The 14,564-nt window shown below is 46.8% G+C and overlaps 1 long non-coding RNA gene across 1 annotated transcript; it reads right to left on the reverse strand.

Moving 5' to 3' along the window:
* Positions 1-278: 278 nt before the first annotated feature.
* Positions 279-1,585, reverse strand: LOC123724621 (uncharacterized). The gene is made up of 3 exons (XR_006757164.1): positions 1,560-1,585; positions 976-1,402; positions 279-402 (listed from the first exon to the last, which is right to left on the reverse strand). It is a non-coding gene; the product is annotated as an uncharacterized lncRNA (long non-coding RNA).
* Between the last annotated feature and the right edge of the window lie 12,979 nt (positions 1,586-14,564).

Genomic DNA, 14,564 nt, shown 5'->3' on the forward strand with positions numbered 1-14,564 from the left:
TGCTGCTCCTCCTCCTCCTGATCCTCCTCCTCCTGGTCCTCCTCCTCCTGATCCTTCTCCCCCTGATCCTCCTCCTCCTCCTGATCCTCCTCCTCCTCCTCCTCCTCCTGATCCTCCTCCTCCTCCTGATCCTCCTCCTCCTGGTCCTCCTCCTCCTGATCCTCCTCCTCCTGATCCTCCTCCTCCTGATCCTTCTCCTCCTGATCCTCCTCCTCCTGATCCTCCTCCTCCTGATCCTCCTCCTCCTGATCCTCCTCCTCCTCCTGATCCTCCTCCTCCTCCTGATCCTCCTCCTCCTCTTTCTGAATCTTGGTCATCTCTATGTAACTCACAATTGCAGTTGCTGCATATGGATGCTATGACCACCACACAGGTGACCAAGAGCAGACCCATACCAATTCCCTAAAACAAGAGGAATCATAAAAACTGAAAACAGAATCAGTTTATGCAATACAACAACAACAGCTTTTTCATCACTGTAGTTTTTAAGAGGTTTGTTTCAATGCACTGCACAATCTCATGGAAGAACATTTCCACCTCCCAGATGTTAAAGGGGCAATCTGGGATTGGGACATCCATTTTTGGACTTAAATTAATCTTATGAAGACATTTATTCTTGAAGAATATAACTTAGAAATGTCTCATGAGTTTAATTCGACTGTCCTACCCCATCAGAACCAAAACCATATGCTTTTTTTACTACATTGTTTGTAAACAAACAGCTTCAAAACATGGATAAAACTATAACAATTTATCTTATAGACAATCAGTCTTTGCTTCCATATCTCTGTCTATGAATTTGAGAGCGATTGCACTTCCAGCCCCATCCCTCAGCTGTTTACCAAGTGTTGGGGCCCAGGGGTCCTCTTTGTGTTTTTTTAAATCCCAGATTAAAATAAACTCATAAGGCATTTCTAAGTTATTTTCTTCAAAAATCATATATCATTAATGTAAAGGATTGGTCTGGTTTCTCACCTGAGAACAGATTTCCCAAAAAAGGAAATTCTGATGTTGATCTTTCCCTGCATCCTCACACATTTTCACAGAAGAATCGTCATTACGAATGACTCCTGTTTCATTTAATTTTGCCATGGCACAAGCAAAGTATCTACCATCAAAGAACAGTATGATCAACCACACCAACGAAGGGATGAGGCTTGACAAGTAAGCCTTCCATTTTACTATGTTACTCCTAGGTCCTTGAACTTGTAGCATCAGCAAGAATGATAAAAAGGCAGGAATGATAAAGAATGCAGACGTTAAGAACATTTTCCATATATGATCGCAGGGACACCGAACCTCCATCTCCAGAATCTTCTCCAAGACCACAAGGCAGAAGCTACAAGCCACATTAGACACAATTCCCTTTGATTGTTTGACCCATTCTTGTATCGCCTCCATACTAAATGCAACAAAAATATAGAAATGTTTGGTTAAAAAATATGATAGAAGGTGCACATTTGTGAGAATGTGTTCAGAATTTTTTTTTGTGTTTAAAGGTTTTCTCTGCGAGCGGAGCCTTTTCAGGCTATATCAAAAGACAAATGCCCCGGATTCACCTGTCTGCTTTCACAATGAAGCAAAATTACTCAACAGCTACAGCTTCCCTTTAAATACAACCCATGAGACGATTCTTATGTGATTCAGCGCAGAACTAAAGGAAACAGCTTGTGGTTAGTGGCTGTGAGACCCAATAATCAAATCAAATCAAATTTTATTTGTCACATGCGCCGAATACAACAGGTGTAGACCTTACAGTGAAATGCTTACTTACAAGCCCTTAACCAACAATGCCGTTTTAATAACAAAAATAACAAAAATAGAAATAAGTGATAAGCACAAAATAGATAAGATAAGATAAGTAAAAAAGTAGATAAGATAAGATAAGATAAGTAGATAAGTAAAACATTTAAAATAAAAGTAACAAATAATTAAAGAGCAGCAGCAAAATAACAATAGCGAGGCTATATACAGGGGGTACCGGTACAGAGTCAATGTGCTGTGGCACCGGTTAATCGAGGTACTTGAGGTAATATGTACATGTAGGTAGAGTTAAAGTGACCACGCATAGATAAGTAACAGAGAGTAGCAGCAGCGTAAAAGAGGGGGGTGGGGGGTTGTTTGATTAGCTGTTCAGGAGTCTAATGGCTTGGGGGTAGAAGCTGTTTAGAAGTCTTTTGGACCTAGACTTGGCGCTCTGGTACCGCTTGCCGTGCAGTAGCAGAGAGAACAGTCTATGACTAGGGTGGCTGGAGTCTCTGACAACTTTTAGGGCCTTCCTCTGACACCTCCTGGTATAGAGGTCCTGGATGGTAGGAAGCTTGGCCCCAGTGATGTACTGGACCGTACGCACTACCCTCTGTAGTGCCTTGCGGTTGGAGGCTGAGTAGTTGCCATACCAGGCGGTGATGCGACCGGTCAGGATGCTCTCGGTGGAACAGCTGTAGAACCTTTTGAGGACCTGAGGACCCAGTGTCCTGAGGGGGAATAGTTATTGTCGTGTCCTCTTCACGACTGTCTTGGTGTGTTTGGACCACGATAGTTTGTTGGTGATGTGGACACCAAGGAACTTGAAGCTCTCAACCTGCTCCACTACAGCCTCGTCGATGAGAATGGGGGCGTGCTTGGTCCTCCTTTTCCTGTAGTCCACAATCATCTCCTTAGTCTTGATCATGTTGAGGGAGAGTTTGTTGTCCTGGCATGAAACGACCAGGTCTCTGACCTCCTCCCTATAGGCTGTCTCATTGTTGTGTGTGATCAGGCCTACCACTATTGTGTCATCGGCAAACTTAATGATGGTGTTGGGGTCGTGCCTGGCCGTGCAGTCATGAGTGAACAGGGAGTACAGGAGGGGACTGAGCGTGCACCCCTGATGGGCCCCCGTGTTGAGGATCAGCGTGGTGGATGTGTTGTTACCTACCCTTACCACCTGGGGGCGGCCCGTCAGGAAGTCCAAGATCCAGTTGCAGAGGGAGGTATTTAGGCCCAGGGTCCTTAGCTTATTGATGAGCTTTGAGGGCACTATGGTGTTGAACGCTGAGCTGTAGTCAATGAATAGCATTCTCACATAGGTGTTCCTTTTGTCCAGGTGGGAAAGGGCAGTGTGGAGTGCAATAGAGATTGCATAATCTGTGGATCTGTTAGGGCGGTATGCAAATTGGAGTTGGCCTAGGGTTTCTGGGATAATGGTGTTGATGTGAGCCATGAGCAGCCTTTCAAAGCTCTTCATGGCTACAGACATGAGTAGAAGCTGCATAGTTGGAGAGATGCACAGACGATCTGTTGCGAGTTGTATCAAACTATATAAGACTGGTCTGTAGTGCTGACTACCAACAGCCTAAATTTGCATTAAGACCTGTGTTACAATAGTTGTTTCTTGTATGCTTTTTATGATGTATTCTAATGAAATAGGGAATTGATTAAAAGTTGAAGTAGAATGAACATTTGATCTGCACCGAATTTGGTAAAATTGTCCTGAAATGTTTATGGGTTACTTTTTGAACCGCAGAGGTCAGCAACAGATATACCGTACATGTAATTAAAGCCTTATAAATCCTAGTGAAATGTGTAGGCGAGGGAAGATTTATACCGTTCATTTGCTGAAATTGTTTATAATGAAAAGTTGATAGATGTAGGTGGAATTTTTTACTACAGGAATGGAAAGAACCTGTGAAAATGAAATGGGCAATAAGGGTTTCCCAGCTCTCAGGAATGAGGAAACTAAGGGGGCGCTGTGATCTCTTCATGAGAGAGATGTTACCTTCTGACCATGTTGGTGCAACAGTTGGAAGATGAACAGAAGAAGAGAAAGGCTGCGTGGGAACCATCAACATCGGCATGTTTTGCTACACCATTTTTTCTTTAACCCTGCTAAGGCTGATGAACAGAACAGAGGTGAGAAGGTGAGATGTGGCTAAACAGCTTCCTGTTGATGCCAGCTACACGGCTTCCTGAGTTTAACTTTAAAGCTTGCTTCGGGCAGGCTCACCACAAAAGCATCTGCAAAAGAGAAACGTCTACAGTTTTTTCCACAGTCAAATCATTATTGTACTGTATTTATAGTATCTATTGTTCCACAACCAGCACCTTGAAAAAGATGCACAGCTGTATACAAGACCTCTACTTCTTTATGCACAGCCATGTACAGAAGTCTGAAGTTATGAATCGTACAATATCACAAGTAGGACTGGATATCCCAACACGTTCTATTTGTTGGTCAGTAATCTCTATTATCTGTCTCCAACTCTCCCTAGTCCTGTTGTAAACTCTAGCCCTGTCTGAGGCAATAACTCTCCCTAGCCCTGTTGGAGATTCTAACTCTCCCTAGTCCTGATGGAGACTTTAACTCTCCCTAGCCCTGTTGGAGATTCTAACTCTCCCTAGTCCTGATGGAGACTTTAACTCTCCCTAGTCCTGTTGGAGACTCTAATTCTCCCTAGTCCTGTTGAAGACTCTAATTCTCCCTAGTCCTGTTGAAGACTCTAATTCTCCCTAGTCCTGTTGAAGACTCTAATTCTTCCTAGCCCTGTTGGAGGCCCTAACTCTCCCTAGTCATGTTGGAGATTCTAACTCTCCCTATCCATGTTGGAGGCTCTATCCTCTTTCTGCTCATTCTGTATTCCCTCAACAGCTCCACCTTGGCCTTGTCAGATATTCAGTGAAGCTTAGAGGTTTTTCTTGGTTAGTCAACAGGACAGGTCACTTGCCATGAGGTGACAGGGACATTTTACATTACATTTTAGTCATTTAGCAGACGCTCTTATCCAGAGCGACTTACAGTAGTGAATGCATACATTTCATACATGTTTTTTCTTTCTCTTCCGTACTGGTCCCCCGTGGGAATCGAACCCACAACCCTGGCGTTGCAAACACCATGCTCTACCAACTGAGCCACACGGGACCCTGCGCTGCGGTGTGTTTGTGTGTGTGTGTGTGACTGGGCTGCATCAAAGGGGAAAGCCAATTTGGCAGGTCCCATAATTACAAGAGTAATAAGTGGTGGTGACAAGCTGCTGCTTGGCTCCCTACAGCCTCCACAACCCCTCCCTCCAGCCTCTACAACCCCTCCCGCCATCCTCTACAACCCCTCCCTCCAGCCTCTACAACCCCTCCCTCCAGCCTCTGTAACCCCTCCTTCCAACCTCTACAATCCCTCTCTTCAAACCTCTACAACCCCTCCCTCCAGCCTCTACAGCCCCTCCTTCCAACCCCTCCTTCCAACCTCTACAACTCCTCCCTCCAGCCTCTACAGCACCTTCATCCAGTCACTACCACCCCTCCCTCTAACCTCTACAGCCCCTCCCTCCAGCCTCTATAGCCCCTCCCTACAGACTCTACAACCCCTCCCTCCAACCTCTGCAGCCCCTCTCTCCAGCCTCTACAGCCCCTCCCTCCAACCTCTACAGCCCCTCCTTCCAACCTCTACAACCCCTCCCTCCAACCTCTACAACCCCTCCTTCCAACTCTACAGCCCCTCCTTCCAACTCTACAGCCCCTCCCTCCAACCTCTACAACCCCTCCCTCCAACCTCTGCAGCCCCTCCCTCCAACCTCTGCAGCCCCTCTCTCCAGCCTCTACAGCCCCTCCCTCCAACTCTACAGCCCCTCCCTCCAACTCTACAGCCCCTCCCTCCAACCTCTACAACCCCTCCTTCCAACCTCTACCACCCCTCCCTTCAGACTCTACAACCCCTCCCTCCAGCCTCTACAGCCCCTCCCTCCAACCTCTACAACCCCTCCTTCCAACCTCTACAACCCCTCCCTACAGACTCTACAACCCCTCCTTCCAACCTCTACAACCCCTCCTTTCAACCTCTACAACCCCTCCCTACAGACTCTACAACCCCTCCCTCCAACCTCTACAACCCCTCTTTCCAACCTCTACAACCCCTCCTTCCAGCCTCTACAACCCCTCCTTCCAACCCCTCCTTCCAACCCCTGCAGCCCCTGTCTCCAACCTCTACAACCCCTCCTTCCAACCCCTCCTTCCAACCTCTACAACCCCTCCTTCCAACCCCTCCCTCCAGCCTCTGCAGCCCCTCCCTTTAGCCTCTGGCTCAACACTGTAACCTCTAGGCTACCTGCAGTCCCGAAGGACAGGGTTTGCACTTTTTGTGACTATTCTATTGGTTCCATTTCCCCAGGCAAGCTGAATCAAGCCCAGCTAAAGTACTGTGAAATTATTTTGTACAGTATTTGAACCGATTTCTGCTCAGAGGAGGTAGCCAGACAGACAGTTTGACAGACAGGTGTCTGACAGCTCTTTCATATCTTTCAGGACCCTGGACAGACTTTAAGCCTCCTTCAGTTACAGAGGAAACAGAGGAAACGATGCAGCCATCTTGCTAAACAGCATCCTTTTGCTCCACTCCCAGAGTGGATTTAAACACTGCTTTCTTACTGTAGTTAAGAGACTAAGGTTGTGTCTCAAATTTCACCCTATTCCCCTATATAGTGCGTTACGTTTGGTCAAAAGTAGTGCACTATATAGGCAATAGGGTGGTATTTGGGATACACACTAAATATTTTTCTTCTTCTTCTTCCTATATCCCCAGAGAGCATTCCACCAGAGCACCTGAACTCTCTCCACTTTTAGGATCCTCCACCAGCTGCCTTGAAAAGATATTCTCCTGAGCCGGGAGCCGGGGAGTCTTCTGAAGCACTTCAGACACAAGGAGAACTGCTTGTTCTACCAGTCTACACAACACTCCTGCATAGCTAACACCTGCCTCTAGAAACTCTGGGGAGTTTTGGAGCGCCACTGACGGCTGCATGGTACTTAGAGGATTTGATACACCTGTCAATGTGGAAAAACTTCCCCACACACACACACACACACACACACACACACACACACACACACACACACTGACAGATTCACGATCGTGCGCACACACACACACACACACACACACACACACACACACACACACACACACACACACACACACTGACAGATTCACGATCGTGCGCACACACACACACACACACACACACACACACACACACACACACACACACACACACACACACACACACACACACACACACACACACAGTCTCACACTCTCTTTGTACCACATGAAGGCGGGACAGAAAGAGTATCAGGCTATTGATCTTTTCAGCTTTGTCACCTGACTATAATCAAACTGATAGAGGAGACAACTCAAACATTGTTGCATGTGTTATAAGCATTGCATTTTGCATTTCAAGCACATTCAAAGATTTTACATTGTGTGTTTGATCACATTTTCTACGTTAGACTTTCGCTATATTTGAATGAATTTTTCTAAGTGTGCTTACCTTTGTTCTCTCTGTGTCTTTTGACTTTGAACTAACAGCCACGGTTGACGCTTCAGTTACTTCAAAAACCTCAACCAGATTGTCTCCAATCCCCTGATGACAGGAGTACAAAAGAGTGAAGTGAATTGATTTTTCCATCCTACAAAATGAATGCAACACTGGGGAGTTAGTCTAATAGGGTTTTTGCTGCTACAGTGCTGTTATGAATAAACATACCAGGTGGCATTCTGGAAACACGACATCATTAATATGATAATAAGTTAACTTCATCAGAGATGAAAAGCCTCATTACGGCTCTTATTTAGACTGTCTTCACGTACACACAGGTTTCATCATAAATGGCACCCTAGTTATTCCCTTCTTTTGACCAAAGTAGTGCACTATATAGGGAATAGGGTGCCATATGGTCCTGGTCTAAAGTAGTGCACTATATTTATTTTTATTTTATTTCACCTTTATTTAACCAGGTAGGCCAGTTGAGAACAAGTTCTCATTTACAACTGCGACCTGGCCAAGATAAAGCAAAGCAGTGTGACAAAAACAACAACACAGAGTTACACATGGAATAAACAATCGTACAGTCAATAAGGCAATAGAAAAAATCTATATACAGTGTGTTGAAATGTAGTAAGATTAGGGAGGTAAGGCAATAAATAGGCCATAGAGGCGAAATAATTACAATTTAGCTGAACTGATAGATGTGCAGATGATGATGTGCAACTAGAGATATTGGGGTGCAAAAGAGCAAGAAGATAAATAACAATATGGGGATGAGGTAGTTGGATGGGCTATTTACAGATGGGCTGTGTACTGGTACAGTGATCGGTAAGCTGCTCAGACAGCTGATGCTTAAAGTTAGTGAGGGAGATATAAGTCTCCAGCTTCAGTGATTTTTACAATTTGTTCCAGTCATTGGCAGCAGAGAACTGGAAGGAAAGGCAGCCAAATTAGGCTTTGGGGATGACCAGTGAAATATACCTGCTGGAGCGTGTGCTACGGGTGGGTGTTGCTATGGTGACCAGTGAGCTGAGATAAGGCAGGGCTTTACCTAGCAAAGACTTAAAGATGACCTGGAGCCATTGGGTTTGGCGACGAGTATGAAGCGAGGGCCAGCCAACGAGAGCATACAGGTCGCAGTGGTGGGTAGTATATGGGGCTTTCGTGACAAACAGATGGCACTGTGATAGACTACATCCAGTTTGCTGAGTAGAGTGTTGGAGGCTATTTTGTAAAGGACATCGCCGAAGTCAAGGATCGGTAGGATAGTCAGTTTTATGAGGGTATGTTTGGCAGCTTGAGTGAAGGAGGCTTTGTTGCGAAATAGGAAGCTGATTCTAGATTTATTTTTGGATTGGAGATGCTTAATGTGAGTCTGGAAAGAAAGTTTACAGTTTAACCAGACACCTAGGTATTTGTAATTGTCCACATATTCTAAGTCAGAACCGTCCAGAGTTGTGATGCTAGTTGTGCGGGCAGCAATCGGTTGAAGAGCATGCATTTAGTTTTACTTGCATTTTAAAGCAGTTGGAGGCCACTGAAGGAGTGTTGTATGGCATTGAAGCTCGTCTGGAGGTTAGTTAATACAGTGTCCAAAAAAGGGCCAGATGAATACAGAATGGTGTCGTCTGCGTAGAGGTGGATCAGAGATACACCAGCAGCAAAATCAACATTATTGATATATACAGAGAAAAGAGAATTGAACCCTGTGGCACCCCCATAGAGACTGCCAGAGGTCTGGACAACAGGCCCTCCGATTTGACACACTGAACTCTATTTGAGAAGTAGTTGGTGAACCAGGCGAGGCAGTCATTTGAGAAACCAAGGCTATTGAGACTGCCGATAAGAATGCGGTGATTGACAGAGTCAAAAGCCTTGGCCAGGTCGATGAAGACAGCTGCACAGTACTGTCTTTTATCGATGGCGGTTATGATATAATTTAGGACCTCAAGCGTGGCTGAGGTGCACCCATGACGAGCTCGGAAACCAGACTGCATAGTGGAGAAGGTACGGTGGGATACCAAATGGTCGGTGATCTGTTAGTTAACTTGGCTTTCGAAGACTTTAGAAAGCAGGGCAGGATCGATATAGGTCTATAACAGTTTGGGTCTAGAGTGTCCCCCCCTTTGAAGAGGGGGATGACCGCGGCAGCTTTCGAATCTTTGGGGATGTCAGACGATTTGAAAGAGAGGTTAAACAGGCTAGTAATAGGGGTTGCAACAATTTCGGCTGATAGTTTTAGAAAGAGAGGGTCCAGATTGTCTAGCCCAGCTTATTTGTAGGGATCCAGATTTTGCAGATCTTTCAGAACATCAGCTGTCTGGATTTGGGTGAAGGAGAAGCGGTGGGCTTGGGCAAGTTGCTGCAGGGGGTGCTGAGATGTTGGCCGGGGTAGGGGTAGCCAGGTGGAAAGCATGGCCAGCAGTAGAAAGATGCTTTTTGAAATTATCGATTATCTTAGATTTATCGGTGGTGACAGTGTTTCCTAGCCTCAGAGCAGTGGGCAGCTGGGAGGAGGTGCTCTTATTCTCCATGGACTTTACAGTGTCTCAAAACCTTTGGGATTTACTGCTTCAGGATGCAAATTTCTGTTTGAAAAAGCTAGCCTTTGCTTTCCTAACTAACCGTGTACATTGGTTCCTAACTTCCCTGAAAATGTGCATATCGAAGGGGCTATATAGGGAATAGGGTGCCATAGGGTCCTGGTCTGAAGAATTGCACTATAAAGGGAATAGGGTTCTATAGGGCCCTGGTCAGAAGTAGTGCCCTCTATAGGGAACAGGGTGCCATAGGGTCCTGATCTAAAGTTGTGCACTATATAGGGAATAGGGTGCCATTTGGGACATAGATTATACCGTAGGGTTCCAGTTTAATTGGGCATCGATGAGACTCTTCCTCAGCAATAATTAAACCTTACTATTCCACCAGGTCTCCAGAGACTGGAACGCTTAATTGGACCGGTGCGCACACTCACATACATGTGTGTGTGTGGACCAGTGAAAAACATTTAAATCACTGCGTTTCTGTCTGTTGCAGAAAAGGAAAACCCAAAGGGAGGTGTGAGGGAGACAGAAGCTGTTCTAAAATCACTGATCAGTCGGTAAGAGATGAGAAAAATAACTATTGGGAAGGGTGGATGCAGGGATTGGACTTTAGCCTCTGGGGTCACAACAACATATGTGGTTAGAGTCTGGGCCCAGAAGTGTTGCCACTTCACATCGTCTTGGCATACTGAAGACCAGGCTGCTGCTTTCAATAACCTGTTTAAAAACAGAGGACGCAGTAGCAAGTCTTAAAAACAGAAGCATTTCATGGACCTGCCAAATGAATGAATCATTCATAGACAAGTGTGTCACATATTCCTAGAAATGTAAATGTTAACTTAATGTGAAAAGGTCTTGATTAACTGTTCTTACATTTCAGGCTGAGTGCCTCTGAAACAAAGATTGAAGACGACAGATAAACCCCTGTCTAAGATTCTCAATTCCCTGAGGCCAAGCAAAGCTTTAAAGGGGCAGTCTGCGGTTGCTGCATCCATTTACAGACTTATAAACTGTACCCATTGATTCTTAAATAATATAACTTATAAATTACTCATGAGCTTAGTTCAACTGTTGTACCCTCTCAGAACATAACATATACGCTTGTTTGTAAACAAAGTACATGTAAACAAACACAGTATTGCCTCAAAACATGGTTAAAACTATAATTTAGATATCATGGATGGTCAGTCCTTGCATCAATAGCTTGCCTATGATTTTGAGAGTGGTTACAGATGCCATCCCTCAGATTTTTACTGAAACAGTGGCGGGGAGGGCTTTGTTATTGTTTTAACTCAGGATTTCTCCTTTAAGTCGACAGAAACTCAATGCTAACATTGTGTTCTGTGAATTGAAGAATGAAAAGACTGGACCGCCATTCTGGTCCCTGTGGTCTCTCTCTCTCACTGGAGCGCCATTCTGGTCCCTGTGGTCTCTCTCTCTCAATGGAGCGCCATTCTGGTCCCTGTGGTCTCTCTCTCACTGGAGCGCCATTCTGATCCCTGTGGTCTCTCTCTCACTGGAGCGCCATTCTGGTCCCTGTGGTCTCTCTCTCTCACTGGACCGCCATTCTGGTCCCTGTGGTCTCTCTCTCACTGGAGCGCCATTCTGGTCCCTGTGGTCTCTCTCTCACTGGAGCGCCATTCTGGTCCCTGTGGTCTCTCTCTCACTGGAGCGCCATTCTGGTCCCTGTGGTCTCTCTCTCACTGGAGCGCCATTCTGGTCCCTGTGGTCTCTCTCTCACTGGAGCGCCATTCTGGTCCCTGTGGTCTCTCTCTCACTGGAGCGCCATTCTGGTCCCTGATGTCTCTCTCTCTCACTGGAGCGCCATTCTGGTCCCTGTGGTCTCTCTCTCTCTCACTGGAGCGCCATTCTGGTCCCTGTGGTCTCTCTCTCACTGGAGCGCCATTCTGGTCCCTGTGGTCTCTCTCTCTCTCTCTCTCTCTCTCTCTCTCTTCCTTTCTCTCCCTCTCTCTCAGAGCAGACAGACTAAGCTGAATGGAGAATCTCTGCTGGAGAAGGTGGGGGCTCTATAATGTGTTTCCTTAAATATGGATAGCGGGATTATTTGCCTGCCTGCAGCCTTAAGAAATATACATACAGCACTAAAGGGCTGATAGAGTGAACTGAGGTTACAGTGCATTCACAGACATGTAACTAAGGCCAGTAACACTTTAATTAAAGGGTAACCTACATAAGGACTTCATTACACATTTATAAGGCATACATAACACATACATAAGCAGTACATAAGCATCCATGACATGTTACCAGAAGGGCTGTAGGAACTTCAGAGAAGCAGGACATGCTAAGTCACAACCTGTATGTATGGAGAACAGCCAGTGTTAATTGTCCGTAATGGTGGAAGAATATTTGCAGCTGGTGGGGATCTGCTCCAGAACACCTGTCTCCACACACACACACACACACACACACACACACACACACACACACACACACACACACACACACACACACACACACACACACACACACACACACACAGAGAGAGAGAGACAGCGCGAGGGAGAGAGACAGAGCGAGGGAGAAAGAGTACTGGGGGAGTGGCTGCAGGACAAGGAGACACAGGATGAGCAGTAAAGGGTGTTACAGGAGCAGATGTGACATCGTCAAGTTCTTCACACAGCTGTTTTAATGGTCACCTAATCATTAAGCCCTTCACATTAGTTGATTCAGAAGATGTTGTTCTGGAATACTGGGCTGGCTGGGGAATACTGGGCTGGCTGTGGTTACTGGAGGCTGGGGGGTAATGGAGGCTGGGAGTACTGGAGGCTGGTAGTACTGGAGGCTGGGGGTACTGGAGGATGGGGGTCCTGGAGAATGGGGTACTGGAGACTGGGAGTACTGGAGGCTGAGGGTGCTGGAGGATGGGGTACAGGAGAATGGAGTCCTGGAGGATGGGGGTCCTAGAGGATGGGGTACTGGAGGATGGGGGTACTAGAGGATGGGGTCCTGGAGGATGGGGTCCTGGAGAATGGGGGTCCTGGAGACTGGGTGTACTGGAGGATGGGGGTCCTAGAGGATGGGGTACTGGAGGATGGGGGTACTAGAGGATGGGGTCCTGGAGGATGGGGGTCCTGGAGAATGGGGGTCCTGGAGGATGGGGTCCTGGAGAATGGGGGTCCTGGAGACTGGGTGTACTGGAGGATGGGGGTCCTAGAGGATGGGGTACTGGAGGATGGGGGTACTAGAGGATGGGGTCCAGGAGGATGGGGGTCCTGGAGGATGGGTGTCCTGGAGGATGGGGTCCTGGAGGATGGGGGTCCTGGAGGATGGGGGTCCTGGAGGATGGGGTCCTGGAGGATGGGGGTACTGGAGGATGGGTGTCCTGGAGGATGGGGGTCCTGGAGGATGGGGCTTCCTGGAGGATGGGGTCCTGGAGGATGGGGGTACTGGAGGATGGGGGTCCTGGAGGATGGGGGTCCTGGAGGATGGGGTCCTGGAGGATGGGGGTCCTGGAGGATGGGGGTACAGGAGGATGGGGTACTGGAGGATGGGGGTACTAGAGGATGGGGTCCTGGAGGATGGGGTCCTGGAGGATGAGGCTCCTGGAGGAACGAAAATCTATGATTGTTTACTATCTATGATATTATTATCTATGAGTGTGTGTTTTACATTCCTACTTACAGTAAACGATGGACCATGAACGTAACAGTGTTTTCGGTATGCTCAGAAGAGGATGAGGTAAGTGTTACAAAATATAGCAAAGGCCAGGGTAACATAACCAAAGGCCAGGGTAACATAACCAAGGGCCAGGGTAACAAAACCAAAAGCCAGGGTAACATAAGGAAAGGCCAGGGTAACATAAGGAAATGCCAGGGTAACATAAGGAAAGGCCAGGGTAACATAACCAAAGGCCAGGGTGACATAAGGAAAGGCCAGGGTAACATAAGGAAAGGCCAGGGTAACATAAGGAAAGGCCAGGGTGACATAAGGAAAGGCCAGGGTGACATAAGGAAAGGCCAGGGTGACATAAGGAAAGGCCAGGGTAACATAAGGAAAGGCCAGGGTAACATAAGGAAAGGCCAGGGTAACATAAGGAAAGGCCAGGGTAACATAAGGAAAGGCCAGGGTAACATAACCAAAGGCCAGGGTGACATAAGGAAAGGCCAGGGTAACATAAGGAAAGACCAGGGTAACATAAGGAAAGGCCAGGGTAACATAAGGAAAGGCCAGGGTGACATAAGGAAAGGCCAGGGTAACATAAGGAAAGACCAGGGTAACATAAGGAAAGGCCAGGGTAACATAAGGAAAGGCCAGGGTAACATAAGGAAAGGCCAGGGTAACATAACCAAAGGCCAGGGTGGCATAAGGAAAGGCCAGGGTAACATAAGGAAAGACCAGGGTAACATAAGGAAAGGCCAGGGTTACATAAGGAAAGGCCAGGGTGACATAAGGAAAGGCCAGGGTGACATAAGGAAAGAGCAGGGTAACATAACCAAAGGCCAGGGTGACATAAGGAAAGGCCAGGGTAACATAAGGAAAGAGCAGGGTAACATAACCAAAGGCCAGGGTGACATAAGGAAAGGCCAGGGTAACATAAGGAAAGGCCAGGGTAACATAACCAAAGGCCAGGGTGGCATAACCAAAGGCCAGGGTAACATAACCAAAGGCCAGGGTAACATAAGGAAAGGCCAGGGTAACATAACCAAAGGCCAGGGTAACATAACCAAAGGCCAGGGTAACATAACCAAAGGCCAGGGTA

The sequence above is a fragment of the Salmo salar genome, chromosome ssa10 (assembly GCF_905237065.1).
Source record: "Salmo salar chromosome ssa10, Ssal_v3.1, whole genome shotgun sequence".
NCBI classification, from domain to species: Eukaryota; Metazoa; Chordata; class Actinopteri; order Salmoniformes; family Salmonidae; genus Salmo; species Salmo salar.